The 25,646-nt window shown below is 44.0% G+C and overlaps 1 protein-coding gene across 2 annotated transcripts in view; it reads left to right on the plus strand.

The window, feature by feature from the left end:
- The first annotated feature begins 5,391 nt into the window (after positions 1 to 5,391).
- Positions 5,392 to 25,646, plus strand: part of LOC138580216 (C->U-editing enzyme APOBEC-1-like) — a 327,632-nt gene continuing 307,377 nt past the window's right edge. For both annotated transcript variants that reach the window (XM_069650576.1, XM_069650577.1), the window contains exon 1: positions 5,392 to 5,524. The gene's annotated coding sequence lies outside the window, so the exon portion shown is untranslated. The remainder of the gene's footprint in view (positions 5,525 to 25,646) is intronic.

Genomic DNA, 25,646 nt, shown 5'->3' on the forward strand with positions numbered 1-25,646 from the left:
TGAACGAGCCTGCTGAGCGCTAATGGAAATCACCCCAATCCTTCTGGACAGTCGACATGAGACATGTGCCGATCTACCAGGCCCGTGCCTGTTGAAGGACGCAAGCACCAGTGGGCCCAAACAGACCAAATCTGTTGGGCACAGGTGGTACGCCATGTTCCAGGGTTTGTTGTTCATGTTTAGTTTGTTTTAACCAATGAACGCAAATTGTTCCGCCCACTACTTGATCTACTGCAAAAAACTGGGGGTCACACGATATTGGCTGCTGCATAATGAAGCAAATGAAAATATGCGCATGGAACATGCGACAAGTGCAGAGCTACTCGTGTTGCCACACTCAGATAGGACTGGTGGTACTGTGCTCCAGAGCCCTGTCATAGAAGGAAAATGTGCAGACCATGGCGCAGATTAAGTTCATGACATGGAATGTACCTTGGTACATACATATGCAAGAATAGGGTCAAATCATACCTTCAGCACAAAAAGATTTTGCTAGCCTTGTTACAAGAAACCCACTTGATGGCCACAGAACAGGAAACAGTAGTGAAATGCTGGGGAGGCACGGTATATGGGTCCCATATTCTAGATATGCCAGGGGAGTCCTCATATGGGTAGATGGTTCGCTCCCATTTCAGTTACTTAGTTCCAAAAGGGATACAGAAGGTCGATATTTCATCCTCAGAGGTTATTTGGGTAACATAGAGGTGGTCAAAGTCAACTCTTATTTTGTGAACCACGCTATACCTGCACACATTCAAACATTATGCGCACATATGACCCCCTAGAGAGACGCTGTCTCTTTCTGGGATGGAGACTTTAATTGTGTTTGTGGCCTGGCATATGACCGGTCTATACCATTAAGGTGCGGGCCTCCCCAATCCACAGCAGCACTTAATATCACCCTAACTGGTCTGAACCTGGTTGATGTTTGGAGAGAGTTCCACCCAGATTCGAGAGAATATTCTTTTTACTCCTCCCCACACGGCCGCCACACTAGCTTATATTACATCTTTGTAGGCAATGACCACTTGCAAGAATTTGCGAGTGCCAAATACAAGGGTCACGTCATATCAGATCACTCCCCGCTTATTGTCGCATGGCACAGAGGGATGCCGCACACCCCTGTCCCGATGTGGCGCATGCCCACAGATGCACTGTCAGACCTACCTTTCTGAGAACAACTCTGTGACAAATTAGACCTCTTACTGAAAGAAAACATTGGCAGAGTTAGAAGGTGGGGGATGGTTTGGGAAACCTTAAAGGTGATCACTAGAGGTGAAATTATTGCTGGGGCTGGGGGCATCCGCAAATAACTGAGAGCTGAGTTGAAGGTCTTAGAAGCCAGAGTTAGAGAACTAGAGTCACTGCAACCACACACACCATATTCTGGGTGAACTCTTGAAGAAATTCGGTCCAAATACCGGGCCACTTGGGAAAGATTGTCAAGGTTTGATTGTCACCAGTACGGCACGCACACATGTAGAAAGGGACAAATCTGGGAAACTGCTTGCTTGGTTGTGTCGTAAGGAACATCCCAAAGCCCCAATTGCGCTTTTGCAAGTGGAATTTGGGGAGCGCTGATGAGCGCAGATGGCGATTAATGGTATATTCGCCACCTATTATGCCACACAATACAGCCATAACACCCATACACCGCCCGATGACATAGTAGAGGTCTTCACGCAAATCAAACTCCCACGCCTCACTACCAGACAATGCGACCTTCTAGTTCAACCCTTCACCTTAAAGGACCTAGAGGAAGTGATCTCTGTATCAGCCTCAGGAAAGACACCGGGTTGAGATAGCTTTCCAGGGAGTTTTATAAAACGTACCAAACCACACTAGCCCCAATGCTTCTAAAGGTCTTTGAGGAGACCTTTGAAACAGGTGAACTCCCGAACACGATGCGCAAAAAATGGGTGGTTCCAATCCTTAAGCCTGGATAGCCAGCATATGTATGCGATTCATACAGACTTTCAGTCATGCTTAATTGTGACGTTAAACTATTAACTACAATGCTGGCCCCACGGCTTCATCTGGGCGTTGTAGCGCTAATACACTCAGACCAAACTGGGCACGCACACTTTAGATTTACGCAGATTACAACACATAATTGATCGGACAAAAGGGTGCTCAGAAAAATATGTGGTAGCATCATTAGATGTGGTCAAAGCCTTTGATTCGGTGTATTGGGAGTGGATAGAGGCTCCACTAAAGGGCTTTGGGTTCGGAACATTCCCATATGAGAAGGGTTAAGATACTTTACACTTCCCCTACAGCTAGGGTCAAAACGGGGTGATACATATAGAGGCAGTGGGACATACAGAGGGGGACCCGACAGGGGTGCCCGCTCTCCCAGATGCTTTACATACTTGCGTTAGAACCCATAGAGGTATGCCTCAGACAGGAGTACCAGGAGGCGGGGATGTGCATTGGAGACACCACACACTTACTCTCATTGTACGCTGACAATGTACTGCTATACCTATGCCAGCCGCTCCATAATCTACCCATATTGCTAGAAATTCTAGATGACTTTGCAAGGTTATCGGGCATCACCTTCAACAGACACAAATTATGCTTATTCCCCTTAACTGGGCTAAATGACACTAAGCTGACTGGGGCCTGAAGTGGGAACATGATTCTTTTAGGTATTTAGGCATACGAGTTGCTCATAACCCAGAACATACACACACCTTAAACACATTGAGGGTGGTGGAGGATGTTAAAAGATCAATTTTGGTCCCGACTGCCTCTGTCGCTTATGGGTAGGGTGGGTATCACGAAAATTATCATATTTCCCCAACTTCTGTGTGGATTCATGAATGTCACCTTCTACATTACAGACCCTTCCTTTCGAGAATTACAGGGTATATTGAGAGCCTTTTTATGGGGCCCGAGGAGGCACAGACTAGCAGCCCCCATCCTGTCGCTCCCCTTTGAGCGGGGTGGGGTCCAACTACCACAGCTGGAATATTACTACCTGGCGGCACACCTTAGCTTCGTTACCAAATGGCTGTCAAAAGAAGCTACTACAGAACATGGTTTGCTTAATACCCTGATAAGCCCTATACTAATTAAGAGAAGCACTATGGCACCCTGGGAGCAAGCATGTAACTTACCCATTACTACTAACGGTGGGCAGACAGGTCTGGTTGAGGACACAAAGAATACTGAAGCTCAAACACCCCTATTCTCCTAATGCCCCCATCCTGGTTAGCACGCAGTGGGACCGACAGGACTGAAGGCAGCACAATTTTGGGAGGAATCAGGCATTGCAACTTGAGGAGACGTGTATGAAAATTGTACCTACAGTGAACTTCCAGACCTCATTCAGAGGGAGGGCCTGCCAGGAGGGCAGTTCGTAAGATATATGAGGATAATCAAATGTGCTAACAGTACCTGGCTAGACTGGCCTGCAGAACCTCAGCAAAATGCGCTGTTGGCACTCGTGTATGATCTGGATAATGGCTGAAAGTCAGTGTCCAGACTGTACAGGGCTCTACTTGATAACGCGAACACCGACCTAACGAAGTTTACGACACAGTGTGAGACAGACTTGGGGGCAGATAACAGGGATAAGCGGTGGATGTGGGAGCTCAGCTATGTGTAAGATGTGTCGCGCAATGCAAGATTTAGATTGATTCAAGTCAATGTGCTCCATCATACATATATGACCCCAGCTAGAGTTTCTAAGTTCAAAAATTATGCATAATCTAATTGTCCCAGGTGCAGTCAAGAAAATGTGAGTTGATACAACGGTTTTGGTCTCGAATTAAACATGCATACTAGGTGTGTACTCTAGAACTAGTAAGCACAAACATCCCTAAGTTATGATATGATAGGTTATTTATAACGCACTTAATTTGCGGACCCAGGGAATGAACCTGTGGTGCTGCGTGTTGTCTTGTTTCCAAGACAAGCATGTTGCCCCTGAGCTATCCTCCCGAGACTCATGGATTTAGCCTGTATATTGGCTAAGAGATGCACAACTATGACTTGGGAATCAAGTAGAGACCCACAGTTTGAAATATGGCTAAAAGCAATGCAGCGCTGGTGTGTAGCTGAAACCACAGCTTGGGAACACTCTATAAATGTACATGGTGGAGATGTAGGGCATGGAAGGCACTAGTTTATGTTGGCCTCTATCCCTGGGATGACAAACCACCGTGAGCTTACCCCAAAGATCCGACAGGACTTCTGCAAGTTGTTTTCCTTTACACTGGTCTGCTGTAGAATAAGCTGTACACCCCGCTTGCTGTGCAAATCACAGTCAAATATGCATTTGATCCCCTAATGTGACATGCTTTGCTATCTTTTGGGAACAAAATGAACACTTGTAATATTATTTTTGCTCAACTGGTTAGGTATCAGGTTGTTGGTTCCTTTTTTTTTTCTTTCTTCCCTTCCCCTTGTTCCAGGCTTCCCCCCCCCCACCCCTTCTATTCCTCCTTTATTCTACAAAGTTGTTGGTGTGTTGGATTATACTTTATGATGTTGTGCAAGTACAACTTTAACACTGTGCATGAACTGTATCAGATGAAAATGCCAATAAACATATTTTAAACAAATGGGACATTTGTCTGAAGAATTCACCCACACCGCACTTGCGACAGCCATTGACTACCCCCACCCTAAGCTCTGCCTCCCCAGGGCCCTCTCTCATTCTTGGCCATGGAGCCCATTGTCTTAAATCGGCCACTGCCTGAATGTATGTGCTTTCCAACAGGAAGGAAGATATCGACTGCGGCTGAGAGTTAACACTTCCATGCGGGCAGACAGTGTTCCTCGCAAGCCATTCGAAATAAACAAACGTCTTGGCATGGAGGGGTCTGATTTGACTCCCCAAACGATGCTCCCATTTAATGCAGAGACTGAATAAACGTGTAATGCTCACGGGAGATTCTCCTTACTTGTTTTGTTCCTTGTGGAGTAACGCCTTTCTGAATTCTTCTTGGCTTCTAGTTATATCTCCTTGGCTTCTAGTTGTAGGGGGATGGGGGGGTTCTGTTTTTGGGCGAGCTTTTTCGTTAAGCGTTTTGTGATATTCAAATATCTCTTTTTGACTTGTAAACGCTACACAAATGTATATAAATGTGACCTTAGCTTTGCGAAAGAGCAAATGAGCCCTGGCACGCTGACTGATGCCCTGGACATGTGTATTCTAACCACGAGATAGTGTTTCGACAGTGTAAGGTGTTTGCGACAAAGAGACAAAGAAAGCATACAGTCAGAAACTAATGAGTGTTTTTTTGTTTTGTTGCTAATGTTCCGGCTGCATTTAATACGCTAAAGCACCGCACCCCGAGAGTCCCCGCCCAAGGTGAGAGGACGGCGCCTATCACCAGCACAGGAACAGGAGTGACTGTCACCGAGAATGGAAACCGAAAGTTTGGACTAAGGAGGATAAAACGCGCCACCCTCCCGAGACACGTCTTGGAGGACGTGGGCCTGGGCCGCAGCATCAGCAGGAGAGGCGTGGAGCGCGCGAGGACGAGAGTCAAGCAGAGTGAGGTACCGTGAGGTGAGTGAGGACAGGCTTTGCGCAGCGAGGCGAGGGCGCCAGTGAAGTGAGGAGAGTGGAGGCCTACACATTGGGACAGTACACTCGAAGTGAGGCCCGGAGCCGGAGGTGAGAGGCAAGGCAGGAGAGTGAGGAGGTGCAAGTGAGGCGAGTGGGATGCAGGTGAGTGAAGGGCGGAGGAGTCGGAGTGGTGTAGGAGTGAATACAGGAAGGTGCAGGTAACATTCAGATGCAGGTGAGGGCCAGAGGAGAGAGTGATATTTAATTGAGGGCAGTAGAATGGCGAGAGGATGAGGGGAATGAGGCGCCGATGACATAAGAAGCAATGCAGTAAAGGAGATAGCATGTGTGTAAGCTGAGAATAATAACGTGCAGGCACGGGGAGTGACATGCAGGTGAGGACCATTAGGTATAGATGAGGGAAGTGAGGTGCTGCCGGTACGCAGCCGAGGGGAGTGAAGTGGGAAGGGGGTGAGTGAGGTCATGGAAGTTACAAGCGGGTGAGGAGACTGAGGTGATTTAAAAAGAGTGAGGTAAAATAAGTTAGGTGCGGTGAAGAGGATAAGGAGTGGTCGAGGTGAGTGTGGTGCAGGCAGCTGAGAAGAGCGAGGTGTATTTAAAGATAATGAGGTGCACTTGAGGAGAATGGGATGTCGCCGAGGGGAGTTAAGTTGAGGTGAGGAGAGTGAGGTGCAGGTGAAGGAAGTTACCAACGAGTGAGGTGAAGCAGGGGGAAGTGTAGTGCAATCGAGGAGATTGAGGTTCACTTTTGGAGAATTAGCAGCCGGAAGTTAGATGCCGGTGAGGAGAATGCAGTGCAGTCAAGGAGAGGGAAATGCAGGCCAGGCGAGTGAGGTGCTGGTGAAGGAAGTTAGATATGGTTTAGGAGAATTACGTGTCGTTGAGAGGAGTGAGGTAGAGGTAAAAAGAGTGAAGTGAGGGCAAGGAGAGTGAGGTGTGGGAAGTTAGATACAGGCAGTGCCTTAAGTGGCACTACAAATCGAGCTGGAGCTCATCGAGGGGGCGTGGACTAACAACAGGGGTCTTGATGGCCCGTTAGGCCACGCCCAGCCCCGGCTCAATGGGCTACTGGCACCCCTGCCAGGCAGTCTTTTGTAGAGATTAGCAACCTCTCCCCTATGGGGGAGAGGGTGCTGATCTCTGCATTTATTTTGTATAGGCTTGCCTGGCAGGGGACAGCGCCTCGCTGATTCAGCCTTAATGTTGGTGCTGCCCCTCGCCAGCTGGGGGGGGCAGCGTCACCCTTAAGGCTGAAAGAGTGAGGCCACTGGAAGCAGAGGCCTTTTTCCTAAAGACGGAAACTCTTTAGAAAGCAAGGCCTCTGCTTCCAGCGGCCTCACGTTTTCTCCATAATAGTGGCGCCGGCCCACGTGCATCACTTCATTAAAGGGATGCCTCGCAGGTGCGGCGCCACCATTATGGCTGAAAGGCATTTTTTCTGAAGCCTGAAGCTCTGGCACACGAGCGAGAGCATCAGGCTGTAGAAAAAAATGCCTTTTTGTGTAGTGGCCGGGGCTGCCAGTGGAGATTAGTGGGCCCCGGCAGGGCCCCGCCTCAAAACGAAATTTTGGTGCCTGCCGGGGCCCAGCCCCGGCAGGCCCCGGCCCACTTACAGCCCTGGATACAGGTGAGGAGAATGTTGGGTCGGCGTCAAGGTTGGCAGACAAAAAGGAGCTTGTGTTATCTTCTGTTTGTACTAGTTCACATGTTTCCTAGAATAGTAATGAGTACTTAATGCTTTAGTTTTAAGTTGTTTTTATCTGGTGGCCCATAGCAGGCAAAGGGGCTTCCCATTCGCCCCTGATTCTCTTCCCATCTAAATGCCCAGCCGGCCTTTCCTTAAAGTGATGAGTGTGTATGTATGTGAATTGCGCTGTGCTTTCACTATCATCTCTTTGAAGGTGACAGCCAGACCTTTTTCTCCTTTCCCTCCTTCATCTATGCCAGTGCTGGAAATGGAAAGAATGTGGGGGAGGGGGGTGTATTGTCAGTGGCGTGGAGGGGACTGGGGGGACTGAGGCACAGAGCAAAGTGTCGAATGATGTGTGTGCCCTGAATATAGGATGCTGGCTGCTTTGCATAAAAACAAAGTGCATTTAGGGAACAAAAGAATGACCACCAAAGTATCAAACATGTCTGTGCAAGTAATTCAAACGTTCATTCCTTCTAGTATGCAATGTACATTTGGTGTGATGCTCATTTCCTCTGTCAGAATAGTCACCCTGACAGTAAAATGTGTGCAAAGCATGAGGCATATGGGCCTCATTCCGAGGCTGGCACAAAGGGATTACCGGCACCGGTAAGAACACCGGTAATCCCTTTGCGCCCTATTCCGAGGTCCCTTTGCGGGTCCCGCTAAGGCTGCCTGGTTTTACCAGGTGCCTTAGCGGAAGCCGCAAAGGGTCCAGGGAGCAAATAACGGTACCGCAAATTGCGGTACCCTTATTTGCACCTTCCCCATTCCCATTGAGCCCTATGGGGGCTCAAATGGGAATGGGGAATGGTATTTTCAATGGGGATTTACCGGTCCCGCAAAGGTCCGACTAGACCGGTAAATCCTGATTGAATGAGGGCAACTCGGTACCGTTATTGGAGGCAGCCATGGCGCTATTAGCGCCATGGCTGCCTCCAATCTCGGAATGAGGCCCATAGGCTTTGGATGGTTTTATTGTTTGAGTTTGGGCTGTTGAGCGAAGGATGACTTTCAAATGTGGTCTGTGATGTTGTTGTATATTGTGGTTCAGCTGCATGAATAGAAACATTGTGTCTCTATGTGTCCAGTTGAAAGGTAATATGCAACAAGTGCAGTGAATCCACACCCCCCCCGCACTCCCAAAAGGAGGAAGCTCTCTGCCCCTGACGGCAGACACAGTGAGACTGGTGGCAGTTTCCTGTCTCAGAGACAGCATTCAGGAGACTCACAACAATCAGGGACAGAGAGATTCCTCATCTTGGGGGGCAGAGGGTCTGTGCCTTGTCTTCACGGAACCGGGCTGTGGCAAGACATTTTTTGCCTTCACTATTTCATTTCCTCCTGACCCCCTGACCCATAAGGCCTACAACCCTGGGCCTTCATTAATAGCAACTGCAAACGAAATCATGTCATTACAACTATGGCTGCCATGGCTTCAATTAGTACCCCAAACATCAGGCAATTAGCGTATACCTCACTCACCTCTCACCAAAGTCCCCACCCTTGTGTTCAGCAAACATGAGTCAAGCTGTAGCATGTTCCTAAGCCTTCCCCTCTCTTCTTTCACAGCTAGGAAAGTTTGCTACATGTACCCTCTGAACCTTACCCACATCCTCATCTACCGCCATCACACTGGATAGCTTGCTATGCAAAACTGCGTATTCTTTCAAGTTTCTACACCGTGTTTTTGAACCAATGTATGCCTTGCATGCCCCTTCCTTGCCTACTAAATCTCTCTCTGCTCTCTTGCTTGAATGCAATCACCCCCCCATCAACAACCTATCTGTCTACGCCTCCTCTGAATCACCTCCTAGTTCAATTACTTATCACTGCTGCAGTTTGCCACCTAGCAGGGTAATGCGTTGTGTCAAAGAAAACTGGACCGAAGTACAGAAGGTAATTGTTTATATGTTAATGACAGAGAACGGCATTGGGCAGACAGATTGTTGGATTGCTAGTGAAACCTGCACACTAAAACAACTACTCTATAAATATATCACATTGCTTTAATAACAGTTGTACAGTTTGGGTTGCATGATACTTTACATAGACAAACAAGACATGTGTTTCCTCTGTGATGTTTGATCTCGTCCATGAAAATTCAACAAATGTCCATTCTGGAAAGTGGCATGTTCCACCGCTCTGTGATATGCTCTGATCCACCCTTCTTAAGTCTCCTTTTCAATGTTTACAAAACTGCACCTGAATTTGCAGACCCACAGTGTTGACCAGATGAAAAGAGGATGGTCAGAAGCCCCAGCAGGGCCCCAACACAAAATCAATGTTTTAAACCTGCCTCAGCCGAGCCCTGAAGAGCTCCAGCCCACTTAAAGCTTTGTTTGGGAGGACTGTTAGGACTGTTTTTCTATACTCTGGCCTGGAGGACAGAGGTATAGAAGGCCAACCTATATTTTGACAGGGTCAACTCTGGGAGCTGTAGCCAAACCAGTTCAACGTAGCAGTGACGAGAGGTCTAAGCTAAATCTCAAGAGGTGGTGAGCTTGTAAACGGTCCACAATGAGTACACACAATGGGAGTCACAAATTACACTTAAACAGTATGTATAACAATACCGTTATTTATTTATGGCCAACAACACTATGAAAAATGACTAAGGTCAGGTAGAAGTATCACACAGCACTAATAATAGATTACAAATATACAGTCACTATAGTATGACATAATAAAGATCAAACCCATGTAAAGAAAAGTGTAGCTTAGTTTATGCACTACAGGACCACACAGAATTAGTCCTAGCTTCAAATGTCCTTCCCTAAATTATCTGGGGCCTTATGCCCAAATGTTCCGGAAAAGTTCTGACACAGTTTGTAATGCTGGACACAAATGAAGGTAGAGTTGCTGGTGTCCAGTGAACGATTCCAAGGGTTAGAGTACAAGGTATTCTAACTAACAAAAGGATCCCCAACTTTTGGAAGGCCTGTGCGAGCAAAACTTTTCAAGGTAGTTTAGGGGCAGGTAAGAACCACTGTAACTCATCCCCGTACTCCGATTCTTCACAAAACTTGGAAGGTCAATGGAAGAGGGTCCATGGTCACTTTTCCTGCCGTCAGACTCAGTTCTCGATTTGCAGGGGTTTTAGGTTTGAGCAGATCTCCGGTCGATGTCTTTGGCTGGTGCAAGGACTCTTGGTGGCAGAATGCAGCAAAACACGATGCAGGACCCTCCTCAGGACTGGACTCATCTCAGGTAATCTCTTTTTGGATGGTGGTCACCGCAGCACAGCGACACAAAGGGACTCACTTGTTGTGGTCAGACTTTCTTTTCTATCTCAGGTTCCCTTGATGCTAGGACTCCGAATTTTCACCGAGGTAAGGCTTGTAGAAAAAGCTTATTATCCCCAAATTCCAGGCCTCAATGCGGAATGGTGACATCGACAACACGGTAGCCCAAACTCAAAGGGTACTGAGCATACATTAGGAATGGATGATCCCATCACTCAATGGGTCACCGATCCCTCGCAGGACTGCTGAAGATCGATAGGGAGACACAGCTCTTCCAGGACAGCAGCAAAATTTGTTTACCAGGCATCCTTCAGATGGGTCTGCGGTCTCCTAATGGGTCTCACAGCTGGACAGGAGTCTTGGCTCCTTCTGTTTTCTCCAGGATCTCTCTAGAGTGGGTGCTCTCTTCTTATCCTAAAAGCAAAGTAAGAGCAGAAACTTCCACTAGCCAATAGTAGAACTAGCCCCACACACCCTAGGAGTGGTCCAATCAGGACCACTGGCAGGAACATGCATGCTTAACACTAAACACACTGAAACCATTTGTGGATTGAGACCAGGCAGTCCCAGCCCACATCCTGCCAGAGAACACACACAGCCCTCCAGTAACCAGCCAAAAGGCACTGGTTCTCAGCACTGGAAGTCCATATAAGGATGTTCCTGGCCTTACACAGCAGGAAGAAGACAAAAAGACAAGATGGCCAAAGGATAAGCGAAAAACCTTGTGGCATGGCCATGTTTGGTCAGTATCCACAGTTGGTAGCTAAACACGGTAAACCCATTAAGGCTAAAACTAAAAGCACCAACAAATGGTATAAATTCACTGCTGCCTCCAGCTTGTCCATTTAACACACCTAGAGTAACCAAAAATTCTCTGAGTGTTAGTCTAGGACAAAAGTGTACCCCATTGTACTTCATTGTAAGATGCATTGTACAATGATAACACGTTACTAAAAGTAGTAACTAAGTAACAAGACTAAGGGAAACAATGTTTCTCAGTGCTGGCAACTGGAAGGACATGTCAGTTTCCCCATAACAGATGAAAACAAGTGAGAATCAGATCGACTACCCCTCTCTTTTAGTCTTGTATGGAACTTAGGAGAGAGTATCAGGAAACCTAACTGTATCAATGATTAGGAAATTGCCAGCGGAGAAAAAATTGCACTGAACAATTCAAATTGTAACAAGGGTTCTGTCTCTTTAATAGTCATAAAACGTTTTTAAAAAAAAAAACAACATTTGTGAATTAACACTCAATCATACCACTCATTCTACATACATCTCATCTAACAGGGGAATTCTAAAGTGAATCTAAATCTTTATAGGCATAACATTGCTGTTTGAAATGTGCATTTGTGACAGAGGAAAAAACCATTTGTTTTTCCTAGAACAGTCGACATATGTTTCGGCCCGTTGTGATGTACCACTTTTGTCAACGGTGGTCACCCAAATAAATGTAAGGCCATCTTCAGGACGCCAATTGCTTTGTAGTTGATCAATCTTTATCCCCTTTTAGTACATACACACATCTGCAAAATAATTTTTCATATATCAATGTAAATATATTCATCTTATATAAGACTTTGCTGTAAAACATTTGTTTTTGTAAAATGAAAACGACAGACCAAGGTGCATATCTCCCTAAAAACTCAATTTAAGAGCGATGGCTTGTTGTATATTGTACTAAACCTACCTTTACCCCACTAAGACCATCTTAAGCTATTTAGACTATTGAGAAAATATACAGTCGAACGGTGTCTCTAAACTGTACTACTACTTTCGTCTTGGGTTGGTGTCACTTAATGGGACCCTGTGATCTAAATTCTCTTTAGACCATTTGCCAGATTTCGAAATATATTGAATACACTTACAACTACTTTCGTCTTGGGTTGATGTCACTTAATGAGACCATGTGATCTAAATTCTCTTTAAACAATTTGCGAAATTACAAAATATTTTGAATAAACTTACATGTACACGTTCTATGTGACTAGAATTCTCCGTTTGTCTCGCTTGTCTGAGCTTGTTGTATTTGAATCTTCAAGCGCAGGTGTGTTTGGATTGCGCTCTATGATGCTGGTGCCTAAAATTAATTAAAGGAACTGTTTAGAGAAAGCGCCTATGGATAATTTTGTATCGCTATTTAAATATATTACAGTTCATCACTGGCCTCTTTTAATAGAGTGAAAAAAAAAAAAAAAAAAAAAAAGGGTAATGACTTACAAATTAGCATCCGCTGTTGATAGTTGTTAATGCCTTAGTGGAAAGTTGCCGGATGTCTTCTAGTAGTTTAAGGTGGACTGAAGGGCTGTGAGTAGATTTGTTACCTGTGGTAAAAAACACCGAAGCTAAGTAAGCCCGAAAGCACTTCAATGTGTGAAAAAACAGTTGTACAAATGTTTGTAAAATAGAAGCTCTATTGAGGCTAAGAGGCACGCAAACATTGCAAGTGTCTTTATTATTGTTTTGAAATTCATTGTTGCCACAACCCATCGGTTTTTATGCCGTTGGTATTAAGTATGCCCTGAAGCTGTTTGCTAGCCAACATATTATTGGATGCATTCTAATGCGAAAAAAGGACTCATTGGTTTCGTTGTTTTAAATCTGTGTAAGCCTATTGGTTAATTACACTCCTAGAGGTATAAAAGACAGGAAAGGCAGGCAAATGATATTTTCCTGTTACAATCACTCGGATAGAAAGGCTATTTTGCCTTTAGAAATCGAACAGAAAGAGCGCATATTTTACCTCTATTAGCTCTTTAGTCCTCGGCAGGCATTCGCTCGCTGGCTGACTTGTCACGGGCTTCGGTAACAAAGCTTGAAGTGAAATTGAGTCTAATTTATATACGGTCACATGATCTACAGTTGTCGACACGTGATCGCCAGTCTATTGTTGCACGCCTAAAGGATGATGGAACTAGTAGTTTGAAACACTACCGTGATCACAATATAATTGTTAGGTGTTACTGTTCTATATATTGCAAAGTGGTCTTTACTTGGGTTTGTTTGATCTAAATGTGTACGTACAACTCGCGCGGTAGTAGAGATACTGTTGAAAGCCTAAATATAGGTAAAACTAGTGATGTATAACATTGTGACCTATATTAGTTCAATTTTAATAGAACATATTATTGGATGCATTCTAATGCGAAAAAAGGAAGGACTCATTGGTTTCGTTGTTTTAAATCTGTGTAAGCCTATTGGTTAATTACACTCCTAGAGGTATACAAGCCAGGAAAGGCAGGCAAATGACATTTTTCCTGTTACAATCACTCGGATAGAAAGGCTATTTTGCCCTTAGAAATCGAACAGAAAGAGCGCATATTTTACCTCTATTAGCTCTTTAGTCCTCGGCAGGCATTCGCTCGCTGGCTGACTTGTCACACCCCCATAACAGATGTACAAAAGACAGTGTAGTGAAGCTTAAGGCTTCACTGCACTGCACTGTAAAATGTGCAGGCCAGGATCAAAAACAAAAGCAAAACGTTTGGGGTCCATTAAAATGGAAGGAAAGGTGCAATAAAGAGAAATCTTTCCTAACAGGGGCAACACAAGCACTGTTGAGTTAGAGCCAATCTAGGAACCATAACTGGCACATTTTGTTTTTGTTGTTTTGCTCTATGACCATAATGTCAGTTAAGCTGTTCATGACTTCCAACATCTGCTGAATTTCAAGGGTTTTGTTGAGTTAAATCTGCACAACTTAACTGCACCTTAACTAAGGTTTCTTCAGTGAAGATATATACATATATATATATTCAATGAAAAAACGTTGTTAAAGGGACGTTATGGTTAAGTTGCACAAATAAAAACCTATGACATTCAGTAAAAACAACTTTGTTAAAAGGACATTATGGTTACAAGTAAAATCCAAAAAAACCTGAAATTCGCCAGTTATGGTAAACTAAGCAACCATAACTCACGCCACCACTGTGCACTGCTAAGACTAACACCCAGGACATCAAAGATGACATCACATGTTTAGCCCCTTTGTTTTCGTTCCCTGCCACATATATATATATATGTACATTCAGTAAAAAAAAAAACTTTGTTAAAGGGATGTTACACTTCACAGTGAAACCAAAAAACACCGCACATTCCCCCATTATGGTAAGCTCAGCAACCATAACTTGCAGCATCTACGTGCATTGCTAAGACTAACACCGAGGACATCAAATATGACATCACAAATATCATTGATGACATCACTGATGACATCACATGTTCAAAATAATGTTGACGAAAAGTCCCTACCTACAAGGGGTTCTTTATATTATGTTGTGTCATTTTTTTAGTATGTAGTGCAGAAATAATAATTTCTTTCTGTTGTTTTGACACAGAAATGGCTAGTACTTTGGAGTGGCTGGAGGAGAATTTTCCGCATGGGAAATGTCGGAAGACATCTACAATAATGGTACACACTGCTCTGCGTAGGCAAAATACTGATTTATTTTTATGTATATTTTTTGGATACAGACCAGGAAAGAAAAGAAGAAAGGCCAACAAATGAGACAGAAGAAGACAGGATGAAAAGGATTGAGCAGAAAATGGATGTACTGAATGACAATTTAAAAGGTTTAAGGGAGTTTGTGGAGGACTGTGTGAGAGTAAAAGTTTGTTACCATTGTCCTACATGTACCTGCCCCGCTTTTCCATTCCCTAGTGAACCATCCCCAAACCTTCAAGAAGAAAATAGACGTTTTGATGAAATATCCATCCCTTCTTCCCCTCAGAAATCTTCTCCTCATAACCAGCCCGTGTTGAATTCTAATTCCCCTATATTTGTGTCAGTTTCTGCTTCCCCCACTATTTCTTTGGATTGAAGTGTGTGTGTGTGTTTGGAATGTTTTTGTATAGTAGTTGTAGTTATAGGGTTTTGTGAAACATTTTTTTTTTAAAAAGACTTAAAATGTTCGCGAACAGCGCGCCTGTTTGACCTATCCGCAAGGAATGGACTGTGGGTGTTGTAAAGGCAGTACATCTACCCTTAATAATGTCAAGTAAGATGGAGTTGATGTTTGACCGCAACATCTGTTCAAGATGTGCGCACATAAACAGAAATGGCCGTTCTAAGGACATTATACCTGGCCGTGCCACTTACAAACAAGATGAAACATGTTCGTAGAAAACACCAGGTGTCCGGGAAGGTTGTAAATGAGCAAAATGGGAGTGTGTTAAGGACAGTATACTTGTCCGTATCGTCTGCAGCCAAAATGGTGGCGTCCGTAGAACAGGCGCGGTGGCCGGCAAGTTCGTAGTCAAACAAAATGGAGTTGTCCTAAGGACACTGGACCTGTCCGTACAGTGAGCATATCATGTACGCACATGCGCAGTACAACCGTAAGTATAGCGAACAGCGCGTCTGTCCCTAACTGTCCGTCTCACTTGTGTCGCACTTTGAATTACTTTGAGAACCCGAACACTGTCCGTAGGACACTTGCGCGCATGCGCACGTTTGTTACTCTGCATTTGCTGTCCAGCAGACTCCTATTTCTGTCACGGATGTGTCCAGGACGTCATCATGTGACCGCACCCACGTTGAGCGTGTGGACTCATTTGCGCAGTTTGTGTGCTTCCGCAGCAGTCCAAAAGAACGTGTAGACACAAGGCAAAATGTTGTAGAGTGTACAAATATCATTTCACATATCCCAGACAATAGCTTACCTGAGGACTTGTTCTGTAAAAATTTCGTACCACTTTGGAGGGATGAAGACGGTCATGAGGCACAACCCTACACCCCTATAAATGGCCACACCCCGAGCGCATCTTCATTGTCCTTCTTGCTATAGCAGATTGAGGTGTATTGCCTTTACTGCTGTAGTGACCAAAAAGAAAGTAATCGGCATGGCTTCCATGGCTGCTGTTGCTTCATTAGCCTCTGCACCACCCCCAAACCCGCCACCACCACCACCTCCCTAAGGGCCTGCAGAGCGATATACGGGTGAGGATGTAGAGAGCGAGGAAGAAGAAGAGGAAGAGAATGAAGTGGAGGAACTCTGCACTAGGAGCACTCGCCGGGAGTCGTGGGTGTGGTGGTTGTTTTCCATTTATGGGAACGTACCAAAAGCACGTGCGAACCTGGTGAGGTGTAACCAGTGCGAGGTGGTGCTGAGTCACCGGAGACCTAGTGTGTACAGCTTTGGTACGACAACCATGAAGCAACACCTTACTTCGTTCCACAATGCGGACATTCGCAAGGTGGTGCCATGTGAAGAGCATAGTCAATTGAGTTCCTCCACAGCATCCTCCGAGTCCGATCCTCCCACCACAAGAGACACTCCTTTTTGGGGGAGCGCCTCCCTCCAGCTGCCTCACAAGCCATTCGCAATACATTTGACCCTTACCTTTCAAAGGTGACAATAGTGTGTATGTATTGTGACGTAGTACTCTGCAGGGGGGAGAGTTTTTGAAGTGCTTTTGAGGCTACGGTCACAGAGCACCAGAAGATCTGATCCTTACCTAAGTGAACCTCAGCCTATAGCTTTCTCTGTCCACTTGCCCTTTCTTATCCCCGTGGCTGGTGTCCCTTCCTTACCCTCCTTTGGCCTCCTCTCCTAGTGTGTCGTGTGCTGAGAACCAATAAACGTGAAAACAACAAAAATTACAGAAAAGGCTCTTTTCAGAGCCGCCTTTCTCAGTTTAACAATAGAACTATGAAGTGACCGTTGTAGACCCCCAGCGAAGCTGTGGAAAAGTTTGCAGACAGTCGTAGGGAAAAAAAGGAGGGTTCAAGGGGAGCAAACACAATGAAGTGTACGCTGGGAGTAAGTGGTGGCTCTGAAAAGAACCTTTCGGTGGTGTGTTGTGTGGGTCAAAAACTGTTGATTGGAGAAAATGGATTGTCACATAGGTTATTGTGAATCCAAAAGAGGTTGCAATGCATTTTGTACATTGCGAAGAAAAATCTGATTGCCAGCATATTTGAGATGGACTCGATCTCTGCGGAAAATGAAAGAGCTGCGAAACGGAATGGTTTCATTGTGGAATGAGGACATGCCAACATCTCTTAAAAAGGCACAAACAGCCTTATTCACATTATTCAGATTGCATCTTGCTTTCTCCATTTGTGGACCAAATGCAGAAGAACGCAGCCATATTTGTCTTTGTGCAATACGGGAAAAGAGTATTTGACAATGTGGAAACATGTCCATGAGCTTCGCAAGTCCTTCCTTCATGGCAAATTGCAAAGAAATTCCGGAGACATGGCCTAAACTGTTTCCTCCACAATTAATGATAAGTATATCTGGAGGATACTCTGTCAGTAAAGTAACACAGAGAGGTACCAAGTCCAGCCACCTTATGCCACGCATGGCATGGCAGTGCACTTCCAAATGAAGATAAATTCAGCTTTCTTTTTATTTTTTATTTTAAACCTTTTAGTTTATACAAACTTTTTGAAAAGAAAAGAATTCCATACCCCATCCCACAGTGTGTCAGAGAGTCCCCTAGTATCAAATGGCAGCCAGGTGACACTGTACTATCATCACTACTTTGGTGCAAGTGACAACCTCTTCACAAACTTGTAGGTCCCATTTTCCTAGTCAAAGTTCAGTTAATAGGATTTGTTTCTTTCGTGCAAGGATTTTTCAAGAATCCTCTTTATTCTTTGTTCTCGTCACAACTTCTCTGACACACCGACATCTTGCTTCCACCTATGGTTCATCAGGTCTATCCGACTTTAAGAGATATTTCCAGATTTTTAAAGACGTTTGTTAGCCCAAAGACATCTTTTCCCCCTGGGCTGAAACATTTTCGCCATAGATATTCTCCACATAAAGTGGAGTGTTGTCGAACCATGTTTCCTAAGTGCAAGGATCTCAGATCTTTCAGGCTTTCGTAATACAGTGTGAGATGTTTAAGAGTCTCATGCTGTTTGTTGCAGAAGCGACAACTAAGTATCGCGTTCATTTTCCGTGCTCTTATTGCTTGACTTACTCTTGTATTGAATAAGTTGAATTGAAATTTCATATAAATCGCACAATGTCTTGCGTTAGGAGTCTTGATCAGATATTGCAGCAATTTCTTCCGATCTTTAACTTCAATGGGTGCATCCTCTATGAGTTTAGGACGGTTTCGATCATCCACTGTCGAGCACCAATCCTGTTCCCATAACTTTTTTCTTAACATGGGTTGGGTTGTTTTTCAGTGTGGCTTGGTCTGTACCGAGTTGCACTAACTGATTTTTACAGCCGGTTGCCCATTTGCACAATAGGGTTTCTGAGTTACCCTTAAGCGCTTCTTGTAAGATCTTAAACTGAGGAGTACAGTCAACTTTTATTATTTTCCGGTAAATCTATAGCATGTTCCATACCACTCGAGCCTGCATGGATATGAGATTTAATTCATATCTCACACACGCACTCGAGATTCCTTTTTGTACGTACAGGACTCGCCTCCAGTATTGGTTTTCCAATTCCGGCCACAGAGATGCAGACACTCCTAGGGCACTTTCCGCACCGTAGATCAAGGTTGGTATGACTTTTTGGTTGTAGTGGGCTAACACTGGTAACAAAGAGAATTTCCCAAACTTTTTATTTATGATTACACCTTGGCATGCTAGTTGTCTGCATTTTGGTTTAGCATTCTCTGTCCAGGGTGCATCATTTATGTTACTATTAATCCATACTCCTAGGTACTTTGCCTTTTTCACGCATCTCAAGTTATCATTACACAAACTCCGTTTGGGCGCATATTTAAAGTTCTGTTTATTATTTCTGGTAAGATTTTGGAGGATTATTATTTCGGATTTTGCAGAATTGATTTCAGTTTATTTTTTTCCACATATCCCTCTAACGCAGCTAGCTTTCGTGATAACCCAATGGGAGTTAGATCTAATACTGTAATATCATCTGTGTATAACAGCCAATTAACGGTCAGCCTGTTGATTGTCGGTGGGAATGATTTTACAGCTTCAAGACTGTCTCCAATGTCAGACAAAAATAGGCCAAACAACATTGCTGCCAACAGGCAGCCTTGTTTCACGCCTTGATTTGTTCTTATTGGTTGGCTCAGAGTACCACCAGAGTCAAGCCTTACCTTAATTTCTGTATCAGTATGCAGTTCTTTTATAGGTTGAAGTAGCTTTTCCAGGGAATTCCATTTCTTCAACTTGTTCCAGAGCATCCCGCGGTCAATAGTATCAAACGCACTGGACAGATCAATGAATGCTACGTATATCTTTCTGTTTTGGCGAATTGTTTCCATCTTCAAAAAATTCAAATTCAGCCCACAACCAACACCCTTCACGAATCCTGTTTGACGAGGATCATATCTTTTAGAATCATTAATCCATTTTATTAGTTGTATTTGGAGCTGAGATGCAAAGATTTTCCCAACCACATCAAGCAGGGCGATGGGCCGATAATTCTTTGGGTCTGTCCTATCCCCCTTTTTGAAACTCGGCACCACAATGCACTCTGCCAAGATGTGGGTATCTTTCGCGTCTGTAGAATTGATTTAAATAATACGTAGCAAAATTCAGCCCATAAATCTGGATGTTGTTTTAGTTGTTGATTGGTTAAGCCATCTTGCCCAGAAGCTCTTGATGTACTTAATTTAATGATGTTCCTGTATATCTCTTCTTTCTTTATTTCGATTGACCATTCGTGCTCTGGGGCTGGTGTTGTATTTTCCTTTATGGAATTGTTGTGGCATGCCCGCGCGTAGTGCCTTATCCATGTTTCTTCAGGGATCATGGATTTTATAATGGCACCTTGGGGGGTTGAGATGTTATTAAGATAAGCCCAGAAGTCACTGGTATTCCTGTTGGCAAGTGCTTTCATCATGTGTTCAGCATCTCTTTGCAGCATTATATGCTTGTGACTGATTAACCGGTTCTTATAGGTTTGTTTCAGTTGCTTTGCCTCGCTTTGATTACTCAAAACCCCTTTGTTTTTAAGCATTCTTAATGCTTTGTTCAGATTTATTTTCTTTAGATTAAGCTCTGGATCCCATACGTGGGATTTTTTGAAGTCCGCTTTGGCTTTAACAGATCTTTTTTCTAGGTAGGATTCTAGTAAGATTGTGTATTCAAGTTGTTCCTTCTCTGGTTTTTCCTCTAATAATTTACACAGTGATGACACTTTGTTTGCATTTAGTCTTAATCGATTACGGCCCGGTCCCACTTCGAGAATGCTTTTTTCCAAGATAATTTGACATCCACTTTTATGAGACTTCAGGTACAACTTTACTATGCAGTGATCACTGGACTCCATTTCAGTAATTTTTAGACGAGTGACTTTACTTCTCAGGGTTTCATCTGCAAACATGTAGTCAATTGTCGATCTTGAAGCGTTCCTTCGCCAGGTTGGCTGGGCGGGATTGTCTCCTGCGGTTTGTCCGTTCAGCATCTGTAGATTCCACGCTTTCATTTCCAACATCCAGCGCCTTGCTGCATATGCACCTTTAATGTCTTTTTCGACAGGGACTGTTTGTTTTTTGTTGAGCACACAATTTATGTTGAGATCACTGCATATTAAGATATGTGCTTCTTTTTCATTCCTTTTCTAAAAATTGCTCAAGTTGTATTGCTGCATGTTGCCAGTATATATTTACCAGTACTAGTAAATTTTCTTTGTTCATCGAATTCGCAGGGAGTTTGACTCTGCACACTTGTAAATACGCTGACACATTAGTTGCAGACAAAATACGTACACCGCTTTTGATTTTTGCAATAATAGCCATTCCTGACATGGGGCGACCTTTATTATCTTTGATTGCGCTATTAAAGGCAATCTCGAAACCATCCGCAACAGGGGGTTGCATTAACCATGTCTCTTGTAGACACAGTAGATCTATAACTTTCAATTCGTCTGGTATTTCTTCAAAAAGATGCATATGCCCTTGTGTGTTCCATGAGGCTATGCATATATTGCCAGGCTCATTGGACTTTGAGCATTAGCTGTTTTTCGGGATGTTGATGGTTTTAGCTACCCATGTCCAATCACAATCCTCATTTCGTAAGTTGACTTTCCTCTCTGTTTTGGAATCGGGGGTCCCCATCGTTATTGCAATCGGATCATACGGCATCATCGGAGTTTCGTCATTAATTTGACTCTTCAGAGAGACCGATTTACTCTTTGGGCTGCTGTCTTCTACTCGGTGTACAGGTCTATTGTTGATTGCAGCTTTTGGATCAGGGGACAATCGATTGTCCATGGGTTGTTCCGTCTCCTTTTGGTTCCGATTCCCATTTATGTCGAACCCCAAGGAGTTCAAAATGGCACCCGTGTTTAATAATGAATCACAAAGGATTTTAGACGCAATGTGTAATATCACGCAGTCATTGTTTTTCTCATCTTCAAATTCCACGATTTGGATGTCCTCGGAAGCCACAGTTCTTAATTGTGGAATATGGTGTAATAATCTCATCACATTTTTCCGATTTAGAAGGAGACCATCTTTTTCCCTCACTATTCGCTATAATCACAGCAAGTATTTCCCCATTTTCTTGTTGCGTCGAATTTGTTTACCAGATTCATTTCCAACAGCAGCATTCGCTCTCGCATTAATCTGCTTTTTCGCAGACACTGATTGGCGAATGTCATAATGACTCTTTTTGTGCGGTGATTGATCTTTCAACAGGCGTTGGAAAAAGGGTTCATTAAGTTTCAAGGGTCCAGTTCCAGACTTAATTTCGGTGATTGATGGTGCGTTGATTAATCCAACATCCATTAATGTCATTTTAGCCTCCAAGACTGAGAATTCTTGCTCATATTTTCATAAATCCAAATTAAGTGATGTACACGTCGTGTCATACTGTTCTCGCTTTTTGGAGGCTATAGTTAAAGCTCTTTTAGCCTCTAACGTGATACATTCAGTGGCTTTGTCTCTTGCTTGAGTTGACATTTTTCCATCTTGTTTTACGACATTCATGGTAACACATCTTGTCAAATTTGCTACATTCTCCACTGTTGGACAGTAACATTTCATAATTGGGGAAGCTCGTGCGGTAGACTGCTTAGAGTGGCTGTTGTTAGATGAGGACGATTTCTCTTTACTTAATGTTGGATTAAGGTCAATATTTATGACGCCATCTGAGGCTGCACAGTCTTCATTCAGGGTGGCGTCAGGCATTTCGATCCAGTCCTCTTGGTCGCCCTCGCCATCATCATACGTTGAGAACTCTAAAAGATCCACTGATGAGCTCTGGGTTCCAATTAATGGAACGTCTAATGGCTCCTCTGTGGAGCTAAAAGTTCCAATTGGTGGAGCCTCTGTTATTTCATTACTGCTCAATTGGTCAGCTAATAAAGAGTTCTTTGAATTGCCAGAGGTGGCTTTAGCTGGCTCACCAGAGGTTTGCTTGATAGTTGATGAGATACAAAAGCCTTTTATATTCCTTAAAAATGAACGCACACTTGATCTTGTTTGAGTTTTTCTTTTTCTCATATTTTTCGATTTTTCCAATAGACTCTCCAGCTTTTCTATTTAGTTAAGAATCCAATATTTTTGGCTTGAGCATAGAGAATGTTTCTTTTAAGGCACCTACTGACTTGTTCACTAAAACGGCTTCTACATCAAGCTCTTCACTCTTATTTATTGTGTTCGAAGGACCTTGAGTCTTGGGCTCCATACTAAGGTCATCTTGTGTAGCAGATTCATCGGCGGAGACGCCAGCACCTGCCGATTGTCTATGCATAGGGCAGTCAGCTCGCTCACGATGGTACCCAACCGATTGAGCTGCGTTCATTTTCTCATTGCTTTCAACAGTTCGAAGAGCGCATTCTTTTGGTACAAATTTCACGCTCGCCTGTTCCTCGCCACTGTGATTTGTGGCTTTAGCTTTCTGAGAAGTAGCTTCATTTAGCCATTTTCATTTTTGTTTGCATTTCATCGGCACGTTTTTCCCACATCCCTCTTCACTCCTTCACACTCTCTTTCAGGTTTCTTTGTAAGGCTTTTTCCGTGTCCAGAGCTGAAGTTCGAATGACCAAGTTAGTTGGATTAACAGCTGGAATTATCTCCACACTATCAACATGGGAGCCTTTGTTCTCTTTGGGAGCCGGCAGTGAAGAGGGGGAGTGCGGCTTCTGTGGTTTCAAAAGTACAATGGCTTCTCGCGCTACTTCTGCAAATAGTCGTTTATCGGTCGCGCTATTCTTAGTGAGCTCCAATATGATCTTCACATTTGCTTCAGATCTTAAATGGTCGTCTGATTCCACTTGTTTCATTAAATTTAGTTCTTTCTCCACATTTATCATTTTCGAATTCAGCATAGCTAACAAAGTAGTTTGGTCCTTAATATTCTCGTTCAATTGTTCATATAGTTTCATATATGGTGACATCGATATGGTGTGAGCGGCCATTATAAGTGTATTTAACTCTCTTGTGATTTCCTTTGAGAGACGCTCAGCCAAATTTTGTGTTTCAACACTTGGTTTTTTGAGATTGCTCAACCTTAGCCTGGCAGCTTTTAATTTTTCCTTCCGTGATTTACATCTCTTTATAAATGAATCATCCACATAGGGACCAGCAAAGACTGATAATAAGCTAGAGTCATGTCCAACTATATCCAAACTAGCTGAGTCCCTTTCTTCCACATGTCTTTTTTGTGAGGCAGATAGCTGGTCACTATCGTCTTCATTTAAGGAATCAAGTCTTTTCCTTTTCATCATTGGTTTCAACCACAAGCTTCTTTTTTGATTAGATCCTTTTATTACGAGTGTCGGACTGGGTGCATTCTCCCTCGAGTGTTCGGGTGCATATCGCTTCTGTTCATGTGGGTTTTGAGGTTCAAAAGATGTAGATTCAACTCTATTTTCAGAACTCGACTTCCCAGTTTGATGTTTTTTTGGATAAGGTCTTTTAGAACCTTATCAAGTGCGGCGATCGAACTACGTCGATTAGGACTTCTCCCGATGGTTGTAATTTGGTCCAGTACGGTGCCTGAACTAGGCCAGTCCACTTTGTCTATTAGACGAAATTCGACCTCGGCTGGCAGATAAATTCAGCTTTCTGCATGCACCTTCAACCAATGTATCCATGAGTCTCCCAAAATCCAGATAATCTGTTTGCGAGCACGCAAAGCCATGGCTGTGTGGTCTCCTGTCAGGGAGAAGACGCTCTTACTAAATCTCGCCGTTCAGAACACACCCACTAAACTTTATTGACCAATCCCTACGTCCGCTCATTTTCATTTGCATGCGTCTCCACCCCAGAATTCCCACATGTGATATGCGCTGGCTGTAAACTACCGCCATGTCCGCGGACATGTATAGGATCAGGGCGTGACAACGTGAAAGGGGCCCCAAGGGGACCCTGACGTCTATGGAAACAAGGCGAGTCACTACACACGATAGATACGCCAGACACGAGGTTGTATTCCCAAAGCTAGGGTTTATTGAAAAGCAAAAGTCTCAGTTGGCCTACTCGGTCTCACGCCCCGTGACGTGTATCTCTAGACCTCGAGGGACGCAAGAGAGTGAATTACATACATCAGTTACATATATACAAAATGCATATCAAACAATCAGCTATGACATGTTTAACACCCCCCCTTTATTGGGTTTCTTTGAACTTGGTGTGATGATGGACAGCTCCGACCACTATGACACCTTCAAACATCTATTCTAGTAACAATTTGCAATTTGTGAGTGCGAAGGCATCTTTCAGTTGTTGAATAGAACACAGCATTCTTGGAAGCGAGCTAAATACGGGGGGAAGAGTTGCATTCCGGACCTTGCTATCTATCAGGTGCTATTCGCTTCCTGGGAGCCGACACGCTCTAGCGGGCTCAGCAAAGGGGGGCCGTAAGAAAAGCATAATTCAATCCTTTAGCAGTATTATTCTAACATATTCTACCATATAACGAGACTTGCTGGCAGCTGTGAAATGATTAAATGCCCTGCAGCTCTGCTTCAAGGCTACATTCGGGAGGGAGCGGGCATTCTTCCTGGCGCTGCCTACGTTTGTGTTTCAGCAAACTCTTGTTATCCTCATGGCCCAGCGGCCTTGTCCTTTTCACAGACAGACAACTATGTTTCACAGTCGAGCAGTCTATGGAAGCGGAAAATATACTGCGAAGCAATAGGAACAGAAAGCAATGAGAAGTGGTTAGAAAACAAAATGGCGATTCTTGTTACATCAAAATGGTCGTTCATTGGCAAACTCGAAAACCTATATTTTGTCATATCGTACATGAGACGATTGGCCCACGGCCACCAAA

The sequence above is a fragment of the Ambystoma mexicanum genome, chromosome 3p (genome assembly GCF_040938575.1).
Source record: "Ambystoma mexicanum isolate Mex_15411 chromosome 3p, UKY_AmexF1_1, whole genome shotgun sequence".
NCBI lineage: Eukaryota > Metazoa > Chordata > Amphibia > Caudata > Ambystomatidae > Ambystoma > Ambystoma mexicanum.